Here is a 16,107-nt window from a genome sequence, read left to right as displayed (position 1 = left end):
TATTTCTTTTGAATTAACAATCTCGTAGACAATAGCGTGCGTGACTTGATCTCTTCGCTGTCGATTGCTACCGTCCTATCTGAATTGCTTCCTCCTCTGATGTTCAACAAATTAAAATAAGATGTGATCCCATTATAAAAGTTGTTGTATTCTATTGTGTTGAAATATTTCAATTGAATGCGAATCGTTAATTATTAATTTTGTTGTAGTGTCGATTTATTTAATTGTGTTTACTTCGGGGCACTTTTTTCAGAATTCCTTTTATTGTAGCTATAAATTTGAAGAGATGGCTTACGCAACAGAAAAATTAATTGATCGAATCTCGTTTCTGAGAGGAAACAGCGCGGAAGAGTTTTAATTAGCGAGAAAAAAAGGCACCACAAAACTTCTGATGTAAAAAAAGCGGGAGACAAGGGTGGGCGTAACGAAGAATAAAAATCTCCCGGTCGTAATGCGGGCAACATTTGTGTGAGGAAGACGCTCGGTAATGGAAGACAAATTTCAATATAATTTGCAATACATAATCGTGTTACTTTAATAGTCCAGAACCACCCTTCAAATTAAACGGGGCTTAAGTATTATTTTATTTTTTCCTCCTCTCTCCGATCGGAGTGTGGTCTAGTGAGCGCATTACCGCTCTATCGCCGCGCCGATTGCCCTGCCTTGCTACGGAACGCCGGAACATGGAGCCGGGCGACGGAAAAATATAATCCGACTAAATTAATTGCTCCTACTGGCAATAGTGGCGTTGCGATGCCGCCAAATCAAATTAAGGAGCGCTATAAAAACCAAATTAGTACTCGCTTTAACCGTGAGGGAGTATTTAGTTACAAGACGTTAGTTCAAATCCCGCCATTTTCATTAACAATAAATATCCCCCTGTAGCTGCACGGAATCCTTATTGTTTTACTTTTTACACTCTTGTGTCCCGAGTGGGATATAGTGCGGACGTCTTCTGGCGAGGCTCTGGCTAATTTGTTCTTTTGCTTTACTTACTTATAGGGCGTGGGTAATAAAAATTTGTGTTGCGCGAATTGTGTGGACTTTAAATTTTATATAACCGCGGTCGGTGCTCAGGGCGAGTTTTGCATTTAATTGGAGAAAAATTTAGGGTCGGCGAAGCGCTTCTGCGAGGATTCTTAAACTAATTGGATGGTCGTTACAAAGTTTTTTCTTTTAACTGTTTACGCAATATAAAGTGGAGAAGAGTTTTTTAAGCTCGGACCGAGAAAGGCTTTGGGGCGAATTAAATAGATTTCGAGGACTCCATAATAATGATACAATCATGATAATGTGTAGTTTAATGTCGTTTACAGCACACAGATGCTATGGAGGGGGTGGCTTTAATATCTTTTATTTATAATGTATAATTAAAGGCTACGGAGTAGATTAGAGGGCGGCATCGATTTAAAACAATAACTGGTGGTATAATGACAACATACCGTTAATGACAGCCCGCCCGGCGACGAGGAATTCTGGCCTAATGTAATGACTTTCAATATTTATTAAGTCCTTAGATTGATTGCTAAAATAAGACAGAAACGTTAAAGATATGGCCGATAAATTAATACAGGTGTAAACAGATAATTATTTGCTATATATAATAAAGAGGTTTCATGTTATATAAACATACTTTATGTATTACATAATATTTTATTTCTGTCGCCTTTTTATTTCATATGTGGAAAAATTTGCATAGTTATATATCTAATAGAAGTACGTTTTAATTTCTAATAGTTTTATGTAAAAAAATTAAGTTAAAGTACGCAAAATTTCAGTTTATATGTATATGAAAAAAAATTATATATTATTAGTTTTTCTTATGTACTAACCGAAGCAGACACACGTGAAAGTGCTCACATTTGTTACCAAAACTTAGCAAAACGTTACAATAAATCATTCTAGAGGTGAAGATTGAGGCTAAGTACCAATACTTAGATCGTTTACAGTATTAATACTTTTAACTAGTACTTAAGCTTGTTATAAATCAAGTATATACGTAAGTCATACATATTCCCCTGACATTACAAACATATACACACAACAACCCTTTGCAGGAAGGAATATAAATTTTCAATGTATTTTCTAATTTCTCAGCAATCATTTTTTTTAAATTTACTTAATTACCGTTTATTGTTCTGTTAATTATCGCACCATATGAATATAACATAAAATTTTGTAACCGAATTTATAAAAATGTCGTGTAGATACAAAAAAATAAATAATCAGTTTCTTTACGTAACAAGTGATTAACGGCTATTATCTTTTTAGTCTAAAAATACAAGGGTTGAAATTATATATCGCGTACAATACATAGTGTATAGATTATCATTTTTGTCAATTATATGAATATTTAAACTGTGACCCGTTCTGTTTACGAAAGCATTATAAAATAGTCAAAGTGGAAAAGTATTTCAATTAAATTCGTAACGAGTAAATAATAATAAAAATAAAATATCATTTTTCCAATACGTTTTATTTATGAAAAAGCCACAGTCCGTCGGCGATAAACATTAAGAAAATTGTAGCATTTTTCTGAATATTTAAGGTTCGTAAATAACAATAAAAATGACAACATTTAACGTTGTAATTAAGCAACTAGCATGACTTAAAATTTTTGACAGTAATATAAACATATAAGTTTTAGTACTGTGATGATTCACGAGAAACAATTAAGTTTTTTTTTTTTTTTTGTAAATGACTAATATCTTAACATTCATCTTCGGATAATGTTGCATTTTTAATACAGTTGTTTTAATAGACATATCTGTATAAGCGGTTATCTGAGTTTCTGTTCAAAAAATGATAATTATATTATAAAATTACCACAATGATTGCAGGAAACGTGTTATTTAGCGTGAGTCGATACGATCTTATCGCCTCGATCCTAATTCCCGACGTGTGGATATTATAGGACCTGCCGAAAAGCCCAATAACTACGGATATCCGATATTTTACTTGATATTACAACTACAGTATGTATTTAAAAAATAAATATATAACTCTAATTGTTATAGTAAATAAAAACGTTTTGTATCAAAAGTTATATAAACGTGGTTATAGTTTATCGTGGAATAAAATTATTAAGAAACTATATAATTGTTGTAATAAATAAGAAAATATTTGTTAAAAGCGAATACTGTTTGTTTATTGTGAGAAAAAAATAATATGTTAAACATCGTTTTTGTGAATAATGCACGGTAAGATGGCAATAAATAAAGCGGGAGAAGGAGTTAAACAGGGGCGCTACAATTTGTCATTATGACAGCGTATACAGTAGACTGCGGCGTAAAGCACACCCACTATAAGGTGTTATTATCGAGACAAAGCGCTCTGTTTGTCTATCACGATAATCTGTGGACTGTTCGTTCCAATTCCATGTTGTGTAAATGCCCTAATGGACGACGGTAATGTGACACGCTTGACGATTCTACTCACAAATTGTTGTACGAAACTCTATTACAATCTAATGACAGCCACCGTCTAATTGCGAGGTTATTACGTTTTGTTGTGCACGCAGCCTAATGATAGTGCTCAGTAATTATTGGGCGAGGTGAAACAGTGAAGATGTGTCGAATTGAATCGTCGGCTGACTTACAAAGCCGGCCGACCGCCGCGCCGGATGCGATCCTATACACGTATCAATGAAACCGCGATTAATTTTTAATAGTTCTCGCCCCAAGGCTTCCTTGGTATTAAGTTTACATTGTACCTAACATCAAATCCGTTATATGTGTAATGCGTTTAAGCATCTGCTTATTACGTTATGACTGAAAATTATACGATTACGACATTAAAGATAAGGATATACTTTTGTCATAATGCAACATTGAAATATCAGTCCTATCATTTCTTAATTTTAAAATAAAGAATGAAAACCATTCCACAATTATATTTATAATGTCTAAATCTTTTATGACAAACATACAAAATATATGTAATCTGTATTACTTATGGTTTTTTAATACTAAACCTGTCATTATGTAGACGCTGAATAAGTTGTCACGACTGTCATCAAATGGTTTGTTTTGTATATCCGTATGTATATAGCCTCTCATATCACACAATCTTCACATCTGGAGCGCTACATTCGTGAATAATTTTACAGACAATGGATTGTCTGTGTTTTTTTTATAGTCTGTATCATTATTAAAATATGTTGAATATGGACTATTGATATATTAAACACATTTAAAATTGAAAGCAGATTTCTTTTTTAAGAAAAGACGAGTTAAGGAGTAGTATAAGTAAATATTTGCCTATAATCTCTGGTTGAAATTTATTTGTTTTTCATGGAAACGCGTCGAACAAAATAATCCCAAAAAACGTATTAAACAATCAGTTAGGTGATAAAAATATAATGGCATATCAAATACTTTAGAATTTCAAATATATTTTCTTTAAACTAAAATGATAAATTGATATAAAAAGCTATATGTAAAGGCTATGAAGTTTCGATTTGTTAAAACTTATTAAAATATGACCAACAGCATTATGCTATACAAGAACAAAATTTTAGAATCAATTTCAACTACGCTAGAACTAAGTCGGTATTGTTAGGAAGCGGGTGTAAGCGGATTTGGAGGGCGGGCGGCGGATGGCATGACCTCTTATTTTTGCCGCGTCGTCTCAACTGGCCCGGATTGATTTACGGGGCGAAGTGCGATATACCGTACTTCATCCCAGCTTAGTCCTAACTAAAGCTTATCCCGAATTACGCAAACACGCCGACCACTCCCGTGACATTTGCCAGAGGAAATAAGGAAAATAGAATACTAGACTGACTTGTTTTCTTTTATAATGGACGCAATATTTTATGAAATTTATTGAGCTGGCTTTGTGCATTTATATAAGTGTATATAATTATATGATGGAGTGTTTATCCGTGTTTCTATATATATTGAAATATATTATTCAAGATAGGATAGTATTGAAAATAGGAATTAGTACTTGGTAATATTGAATAAATTAGTGTCCCGTAGATATGGCAGGAACTTTCTAAAGATTTGTTTAAGTTATGACACCTATTAAGCTGAAAGTATGAGGACACGTTTGCCATTAGGGCGATCTGAAGCAGCCAAGGATATTATCGCACCGCTTGTTACCCGCGTAAAATCATAATGGCCGAACTTCCCGGCAAGGGGAAAGTTAGTGAAAAAATTAGCCTGCCCCCGGCTCTCGTCTCTCGGCTCGGTAACCTCAGATGTGACGTCATTTAATTTATTAACACATTCCTACCAGCAGAGTTCATTTTGTGTAATGACACTTTTCAGTTTTCGCAGTGCTGTGCTAAGTATATGATCATTATCTTGGGTTCGCTTGATTATTTTCTCAATCCGTATACGATTTCCTTTGTCTTTGGTATTATGGTGAAAGGGTTCATCAATTAGTTTTCTTTTTATATTCTGCATCAATTACTCATAATTGACTTTCTATGATTACTTTTAACGACATAGAAATAAAAAATATCATCTATGGACAAATCTTGTTTTTATAATTGAAATTAAATATTTTTTTATTGTAGTTTCTATGTCAGAAAGCGAATAGATTTATTCTTAATACAAGTTCTTGAGAATCTCAGTCGATCTCAGCAATAGATCATTCCAAGTCGTGTCCACTACACCGATAGGTGAAACTTTAAACTGTGACTCACAATACACATACGAAAAATCAATAAACGAAACCACATTGAGCGCCAAAATAAATACGAGCCGACTATCCAATAAAACACGCGAACGGTTTACAATTAAAGCTTTAAATCTGCAATAGGTGTTGCCATAAATTGGAACAGAAAACAATCAGCGTGCGAGCGTCGTTCGCAATTAGCGCTGCGCGGCTCGATAAATTTGCATTAATGCCCTGAAAAATCCGAACGGCAATAATTTTCAGGAGCGATTCCGGGCTGGTGCGCGGTCGTCGCTAACATATCATGTGTTATTCCAGATTACCGATGGCCGTTTGATGTGCTCATTTCACGATATAAATCCTTCTAATCTAAGCACCGAGCTCATAGAGTTTAGGATTTTATTACACGATACAAGAAGGTACATATGAAACCACTGAAACAAATATCAGGTTAAGATGGTTATGCTAAGAGTTTTTTTATGTTATTTTATTTAAGGGCAATTATTTTGATTATAATTAAGTAACACAGATCACAGCGAGGCCGTAAGGGTTCAAGTTACGTCGTGAATCGTATTTCAACGGCGTCGATTTACGGAACGGCCCGTGATTTACGTAACGCCCCCCGCCTGAGTGCACTTTACACTTTTGCAGTTGTGCGCACCGACGACTATTAATTGATATTCGTAACGACACTTACACACTGACATAGCATTTTTATGCACATACTAATAAAGTCGACGTATTTTACAACACTTGTTGGAATTTTCAATCCATTTGTGTTAGACTTTCTGTAGATTTTTTCTGAAATTCCATTTTACGCTTGATAAACATTTGTAACAAATATTGCGATTGAAATTTGTGAGCTCTTATATGGATAATATTTATGTTGACTTTATAAAATTGTCACTTGGGCTTCATTTTTGTATATAAAGTTGCAAAGTATAAGAGTATATTACAAGTATATTACGGAGGTTAAAATTAATTTGAAATAAAAATTTTAATTCAAAAAATAACTTTATATTGCTTTCAGCCTAGGGTTCTTATAGATGGGAGGTAATTATGTCAAAACTTTTAATTTTAATAAAAGTAAATCGACCTGTCTAAAATGTTTCTAATAGAAATCTTTTATATATTAAAAAAAAATTAATATATCGTAGGTGTTCAAAACAATTCAGCACACCTACTAAGACTCGGTCGGGAACACGTTTTAAATGGTAATGATTATAATTTTGTAATTCATTAACGCTTTCATTGCTAAATGTGTTTAAATTGCTTAATTAAAGAGCAATAAATGTCTTGCTAAGCAATGTTAACGTTGAATTTATTTCACTATTTATGTAAAGACCTCGGAAATCGGTGTCACAATGTTAGTTTTTATGTAACCTTAATACTTATTGGTAATTTGTTCAAGGCTTACTGATATAGAGAATAATAAAGATATATGAACATAAGGCCAGTACATAATTGTTAGACGAAATTAAACGTACGTGTGAAATTCAGATTAGCTTTAGTTTTTGTTAAGTACAATATTAAAAGTAGAAAAAAATTTAAGCCTTTAAATTTGTGGTAACGTTTATTTAACATACTATTTTATTGACTTTATATAAACTTTAAATGTCCGGAGCTGTCATGCTGAGAGCATACTGAGATAAGTCTCTATTTTTAGGATTCCTTACAAACGATTCAAAAACAGTGTTACATATTTTATGAAATTATGAATGAATTTTAAATTTAGTATTTGTTGTATACGTCTGTTTGATGTTAATGTTGGCACATTTTGTTTATAAGAATCTTTTATATAACGTAAAAGTACCGGTTTATGGAAAAATAATGGTCAACGCTTTGAGAGGATCGTCAATGGCATAATACCAAACAAAATATGCATCTTGTAATATTTATTCCAAATATATATTGATCGTCATAAAACCGGTCGATTCAGATGGACTCAGTACCAAAAAAGAACATCTTTCAAATATTGTAGATACGTTAACATTGATATTAAATAACATCTCTATTATCAATAAAACGTCTCGTAAAATCTAAAAGTTGGACAGCGGGCAGTGCAACGCCGGAAGAGAGGCACTGCGGGCAGACTTAGTGGGTGCTTTGTAAATGAAATATTCAATTTTATAACATTCCGATGAGATAACATCTGAGTCTGTCGATTTGATATTTTCGGCGGTAAAGTAATTTTATACTGGTTGTGAATGGAGCCAGGTGAACCGGGCGATGCCACGCTGCGCGCGCGCCGCTCGCCTCATAACTTAGCACTTAATCATTGACAAAGACACTTTATAGTTTATATGCTCCTGCGTTCTAATAGATATTGTTTGGATAGTACTTACTTGCTGTAATCTAATAAAAGAGAAGCAATCATTTATATTACAAAAGTACATTATCGAAAATTTTATTTATATATATTATTTTTATTTATAAGAAACTTTTTTATTAATTTCAATTCAGTCAATTTGCCGATGTCTCTATTTTGTTACTTATAGTTTGAAATTAATGAACTGCGAATATCTTCGGACACAGTAGCAAATGTTGGAGACATTGAAATGCAGATGTGTCGTAAAAGGGCAGAAGGTTTACTTGTCATAAGTCAGGAGGCTAACAGCAGAGTGGCATAATAAATAAATGTCGCCAGGCAGCCGGGGCTTGCCCCAACTCGTGCGTGGGAGGCTCTCAGGGCTCAGGTAAATCTAGATTCTTCTCAGCTTCATGTTTTCGGTGTCAAGTTTCACAAGTTCCAAACATTATTTTTTTGAATTTAAATACCAAGTATGTTTTCTATTTCTGTTGTAGTTACAAACATTATTCAAACCGAATGATTTAAAACCATTATGCATTTTAAATAGATTTAAAAATGCTTGTCAAGTGTAAGCTGTTAACTAAGAAAAATTAAGTATATACATATATATAAATTTAAGGCTTAACATCAAACCTCGAACAATAGAGCAAACGATAAAAAATAGTAAAAAAATCTTCTGCAAAAGACATTCTACTAAACAAATCATGGAAACAAGAAAGTTACAAATGAGAGTGAGTCAGTGAGGCTACCGCTGCTGTTGCCAAAAGTGCTGATAAGTCGCTGGCGGCAGCGTTGTACGAGCAACGACGACCCCACATATCATGGCATAAACCAGATTAAACGTCTTGCAACAAAAAGCCTGTTAGTCAACAATCCGCTGCCCACCATCAGGCCATAACGCAGTTCATTATTTATATTAACAGTTTAGCAGTCAGTGGCACATCGAAATCCGGACTTAGCTGCGTGAATATGCGTGGGCATTATTTGTACCCTTGTTAAGCGTTAAGGATATTATAAAATTATTCCTTTATCCGTGCTGTGACACTCGCTGGAAATTGGTCGTTTAATTTATGGTTATCATAAAAAAGGATTCAAAACCGTTCGGGTTGGAATTTCATTCATAAGGAGACGGCTCTTTATGGCTGGATGTTTTCATTAATTTAACGTGGATTTGAAGAACGGTAGGTGAGATATCGGGTGTTGTATGAAGGTGGTCAGAGATCACATGATAACAGACGACACAACTACTGTTCACTCTTGTTTACCTAATTTATTATCATATACAATAGGATTAATTTCTATATATAAACTATATATATTCACCATAATATAAAAGTGAAATTGTAGATATATAATAATATTTGCTCATGTAACAAGAAGTTCAACTTCGCTTCCATTATATATTAATGATCGGTGTTTACATTTACAAAATGATTTTTGACGAGGCGTCATTAGTCATCGGTGTTTTTGTGATCGTGGCGACTATGTAAGCGCAGTGGATGCACTCGAGCAAGGACTACGAGGTCTATCATCAGATAAGAGTGATTCGATACGCGCTCCAAATAAGCTCAGTGGCCCATTAGTCACCACTGTGAGCGACCACCGAGCTCCGTCGGACGACACCTACAGTTCGCCTAATCCACTCAAAACATACAGAGACATTTGTCGGCCCGTCGGGGATCGGGTGATCGATAGCGCGACTCGCCACAAAACGATAGATAAAAGACCGATAAGTCAGAAGAAATATGACGCGAACAAAATCGGGAGATATACGTAATAAGATAAAAGTCAAACAATGATTCGACCGCGGATTCGCCGCGGCATAATTTATGTGACAACTCGTGATGGACGAGCGGCGACTTTCGGTAAACTATTTACATACGGCTGGCGCTGTCGGATTGGGTTCCGTTGTGATAGAGGGTGGGGCTTAGTACCGAAAACAAATGTCACTGTTATTTATTAGGTTACACTAATATTAGGCCTAAGATGGGAAATGTGGTTGCCGGTGTTGGAAATCATGAAAGGGAAAAAGTCGGGTCTATTTTACCGGATTTAAGATTGCGATCGCAGTATGCGAAAGTGACAGGAGTCCGCGTAACATGCTACAGGGTCCCGCGGCGATTGTTCTAATTGAATCAAGAACACGGAGCGCCGCTCCACTCGCTTGGCAATTCCCTTCGCACGTCAACTTAGATTGCTTTCTGGAACTTTCTGAGGCATCTTATGTAACAGTAATCTAAGATATTCGTGGATATAATTGTTGCCAAGTTGAGAATTTAACAGATATAAGTATTTGCCCGTTATCAGCATAATGAAAGAAAAAAATTATTAAAATTTTATGATTCATGAATTCGAATTATAATAAACATTACATTTTGTTAACCGGCAGTCAATTATTTACTGTCAAGTGCTTATAAAGGGCTATGATATACGTATGGTAGTTGAAAACGTTAGCCGAGCGACAATCCCCGCGGAGACAGCAGCAGGCAAGTTCGCTTTTTATCTGCGCCTCGCCGCTCGCTCGACCGTGTAATTGGATGAGAACGACGCGATCCCAATAGCGCGCCCTTATCTGTTCGCGGCAAATCCACCACCCCCTCCCCCAAACCTCACCCCCGAATTGCCTACCGACGCTCAGCAATAAGTTTTTAGTGAGTAATTCAAGATAACCCCTTGATGTTGTTCATTTTCACACTTCCTTTCCCGAGAACAGGTCTTTATTGCGTAATATGTAACTGTCTCGTCGCCGACGGCCGTCCCCGGGGCGCGGAGACAATCTTCGCCCCTTTTATGATGTTAATGCAATCCTACCCTTATATCTCGGGTAATGATAATTGCTTTTTCGGAAATTATTGTTTGATGTTGTCGCTTAATGTTGTATGAGATGATTTGATTCTCTCTACTTCATGTTAACTTTAACACTTGTTCCACAATTAATTTGTAGTAATTTGATTTTAACTTCCTATGGGTTACATTTATGGGAAGTTGTTCATGATCTGATATAGATTATGGTTAATATATTTTCTAATGAATAACCAATCGTTAATACTTGAATCTTATTTTTATTCTCAAAGTACCAAAATAGATTTTCTGCATTAGATATCCTCAAAAGATCACATAAGCTCTGTGAGGTAAGAGAATTAAATGGATTAAAAAAAACACGGTTTATACGGAGGTCCTTTATTTGCGGAGGAAAGCGGGAGGCTGCGAATTGTCGTCGTATTAGTCGCTATCAGATGGGCGCTGGCTACACCTCCCCCCTCGCCACCCATCACCCATCACCCCCTGAACCCATCTGTTTCATACTTGCTGTGCCAGCGGATTCTTCCTTAGGTTTGTTTGTTGTTGGCGTTTTTCTTTTTGTATTTGTTCGCATATGTGATGCTTTGTTAAGCATGACACTCGTATTATCGATGGTAAAACAATCTAAGTTTATCCTATTAATATTCAAACAGTATTATTATTTTTGAACGCATTTATGGTTACCTTCTCTATAACCAAAAACTGAATAAACAAATATATGAAGTTGTAATATACGAACCTAAAGTCATAGCTCTTTGTCTTTTGCAATAAAACTACACGGAATTGGGAAAGAAGCATCCGGGTTAAGACTATTTAAATATAATATGTTATTTACGTTTCAAATATGTATGGTCTGTTTATAATTCAAAGGATATCCGGGTTTAAAGGCTAGTGTAATATCATCGGGTATGGGATGCTGCGAACTGTCATCATACTGTAGCGTTATCAGATAGTCCGTTGGGACATCACAGGCTTAATCGCGCTCAAAACAGCTTTCAGCTACGTGTATTAGATACCAGATGTTTGCTCTTATATATTATGTACATAAACGAAATTAATATTACATTATATTTATACTTATATGACCAAAGCTATTATACTTTTTTGTTTGTTTTTGATTCCCTATTTCTCATTTTATGGCCATGAAAATGATTGTGTAATGCCAAGGTCACAGAAACAAAGTTTCTAAAACGTTTGTTGGAAATATTTAAATGTCGTGTATATAATAAGCTGATTGTGATGTATGAAAATCATTATTTAAAAGCCAAAACAAATTTATTAATATAAAGCAAATGTTTAGACTAATAGTTTTTGTTAATATTATATAAAGAATGATCATACAGAAGTAGATCAATAACCGAAGGTTTGATGTTGCCAATCATTTGGAGATACTTGGATTGTTTTTTTTTGTATTCGTTATTCAGAAATTGCGAGAGCATTATGTTGAGTATAGGGTGGAGGCTCTATTACAGGCTGCTCTGTAATCAGACACCGCTCAACATTGGCCACGTATTAGCGTCAAATTAATTTGTTAGTCATATTTCGTGTGGAATTGTTGCAAGTGACAATTATAAGGTAATTTCATATTCAGATTTCGCTTTAAATTTTGTGTGACGTGATGTGTTTTATGGATTGTACCTACTGAACTAAAATTCGTGTGCAACGAGTAAGAAGTGAGAGTGAATGAATTTTGGTAAATTTTTTTTTGTAAATGTCCGTGAAACCTTTTTATTCATTTCTCAGTGAAGCAACATTATATAATAATGGTATTGAATTACAAATATCCTAGAATTGCATTTTAATTCGTCTATTAGGCTAAACTTTGAAAACCATAATTTAATTTGTGTTGCCATGACTTGGGTGGTAATAATTAGGAGTCACACTTTATTATGGTCTAAATAATGATTATAAGTGGGTGAGAGCTGGTGGCGTGCCTCTACTCTGTAATCTTCAACCGCTCCCTAATCAAGCGTTTCTCACTCGAATGCGTTGAAAAAATAATACCTTATGATTTGTCTATAATTTGCCGGACGCCGCACCACAGGCCGTTGAATGTCGAATCATGATCTAACGTTACTACTATTTAGACAGAAGCTTTCTAAGACTGACCTCATGTAACGCGATACTGTTATTACGGATAATATTTTAAAACTGTAGCTTTAATTCAATACATTTGGTTATTGACATGAGTTGTCTATGAAAAGTATAGAGGTGAGCTTTAGGTAAATGTGAGCTTTCATCTGTACGTGTATTATTCTCTAACATGTAAGTGGAAAACGTAGCGTAATTTTTTTATAGTGCTTAACGGTAATATTTCAAGAAGAAGCCGGTATCAACAATCACAATAATAGCTTATGGTCAAGACATATTATTCGCTATATCCGCCAGAACGTATGGCACACCACAAGTATTGTGGTGCCGTAAGCCATTGTATTTCAATCACAAACCGCGACCATGACAAACATTGTTAATGTTACGTAAAAGTCACCAAAACATTTCGATTTGTATGATATTTTGACGTTTGAGTGACAGTTGCTTTCAATACAGAATCATCCAGAACGATCATCCATCATCCACACAGACTATACGCTGCAAATAAAAAAAATGCGATTATCTGTTATAAATATTTTGACAATATATATTCTTTGTAAATATCTAACATGAAACTAGATTAATAAGTCATGAATGAAATTTTGAGTTGTTGTATACTTAAGTAGATTCTTGAAAATAGTTACATATGTATGTATTTTGCGAAATAAATTGTAAACGCATTTTTATCATGTTATTTTTACCCCTATAACGTTCCGTATAACAACATTTTTAAATATCGACGATATAAGACTTGATTGATCTATTTTCTCAATTTAACTTTGTAAGAGTTATTAAAAAAATATATATTTTTGGTGAATATCTAAAGATCAGAATCACCTTGCACAAGGCTGTCACGATTTTGAACGATTGCTTTTAAACCCATTCTAACTTAAAATATATTTTTATATATTCGAAACAGATAGTGTTGTGAATGTATTCAGATATATTTTACTATTAATTTAATTCCCAATAGTTTACTTTTATTGGACTTGCAGTAAAGTTTTAAATGTTTGTACTATTTTCTATGCGTAGCGAATATTACGAAGACATTTGCTCTTAAGCCTCTTCGCGATAGTTTATTTGTGGTATGCTTTATCTATCATAATGATTGAAGTGAAAACTGTAGGTACATGTATCTATGTATATCAAAAAATTGTGAGAGAGATAGAGAAAGAAGAAAATAAATAAATTGTTGACTTATTGGAAATGCGTAGAGTTTTTTCTAGAAGTTAGTTTTCTTGAATACCGCTAGTTTATTTAAAATTATAAAGGTAATAAATCATTTAATGCTATAATGCACAAAAACATGATGAGAAGTATTAAAAGATATTAATAGTATAAATTAAGTCGGAATTCTGACATTTTTTTTTGCAATATTTACCCATAATTAGTGTGAAATTAAATCATTTCATACATTTAAAGTCACGGGCCACACTTGATTTTGAATATACTTAGTTTAATTTTAGCAAGAAATTTAATAGTTCTGTGGTAGTCCGTAGTAGCTTTGTGTTTGTGTCAACTCGCAAGTCGTGTTCCGGTGACGGATTACCTGACAGTTAGCCGCTTATATCTCTTTGTACCCGACACCTTTGGAAGCCGGCTATTTTAACTGACAAAGATTTTTGAGCCTAAGTAGTACAAGCTCTGTCGTTTATATGACACGTGTGAAATATTTTAATTTTTTCACTAAATTGATTTTGTTACGTTTTGTTGTTCAATCGTCTAATATTAATTTAGATTCATAGAAAATCGAATGATCTTAATTATCTTAATGTTAATTTTAATCTTAGGCCTTAGATGTATCTAAGAGTAATGGTGTTCAAGAATGTGTTAAAAAAAAATGATCCACCTATATTTTACCCATGACTCTACTTTATTATCAGCCTGAGTTTTATATTAAATCACCACTCGAATATGTTCTTGTTAGTAAATTAAACTGATGTTAGGTTGATAAATAAAAAGTGAGTACATATAAGCTTTATACCATTCATTGATGATTCAATTAGACGTGATAGGAATATTCTAAAGTTAAGAGTGCAATGGATGCTAATAGTATAAAGAGGCCGCCGCCTGTATGGATACTCGTTAAACGTTTCTTGATTGGGACACTACTGTGCCAGTCATTGTGGTATTTCAGCGGCGATCACAAATTACAAACAAAAGGCTAGGAGCGCCATAATCTGACATCACATCACGTCCGATCAGCGCTGATCATGATTTACGAATACATCGGTGATAGGTGATCTGGTTACAGTTTCGATAGGCGATTGCCGAATTCTTAGAATTCATAAGTCCTTCGTATCATGTGCTGTTGAGGATGATTGATGCGGATATGGCTTGATGTGGATTATTTTGTATTCATTTCGAACTTTTCTGTATAAAATTCCACAGTGATATTAAAATTGTATAATCAAATGATATTAAATATTTAATTATAGATTGAGTAATTTTTTTTGCATGTTGCTTTAATATATGTGGTTTAATTGATTATCTTATTTATAAATAATTTTATTGACACTAGAAATGTTATTACGAAATATTTACAGTGAAATATTTATTCTACGATTCTAACTCCTTAACGCCATGCATTAATTGAGGCTCCCAAGTTAGTTTCAAACGCCATAGGGCTCACGTCACCCCGCCTGTCTGATTAGCATCGCCTACTTTGTCCGAGTTACGGCGATCGTCTCTCACAAATGAAACCTTTTCCTTTCATGCCACGTCAAAGAAACTAGTTGACGTAAAATACCTTACAGTCAAAGCTGACTCATAGCCTTACGTAATAACTTTCGTAGTTTTGGGTTCCTATGGGCAATTTAAATGATTACAACTTAAGTGTACCGTTACATCATTTACCCTTAAATAAACAAACAATCAATTTAATTGATTACAAAAACAATACCTCATCGCCCAATAAATATAAGAGCACGCTTCCTGGATATGTTAATCTAAATTAAAAGCAGGGGCTAATACCAAACGCTGAGCATTAGCCCAGGCCCTAGAGACTCCATTACGGGCAATAAAATGCCTATTATTATCGAGGGCCGAAAAGTCGATGCACGCGATGCAATTACTTGATTGGCGGTGTTCTGGCTCTGGCTGAGCCGTGATTGATGTTGAACATAATTAGAAAACACTTCAGCATGTGTCTTCATTGGTGCAATCTTAATTGTGGCCAGCACTTACCTCACTGATTCAAACAGCAATGATCTTTCAGACTGTATGGATAGCACGCAAATATCCAAGCTATTGTAGGTGTAGCAATTATGAAAATGAAC

This window comes from Danaus plexippus, chromosome 2 (genome assembly GCF_018135715.1).
Source record: "Danaus plexippus chromosome 2, MEX_DaPlex, whole genome shotgun sequence".
Lineage (NCBI taxonomy): Eukaryota > Metazoa > Arthropoda > Insecta > Lepidoptera > Nymphalidae > Danaus > Danaus plexippus.
Note: the sequence above shows the minus strand (reverse complement) of the source record.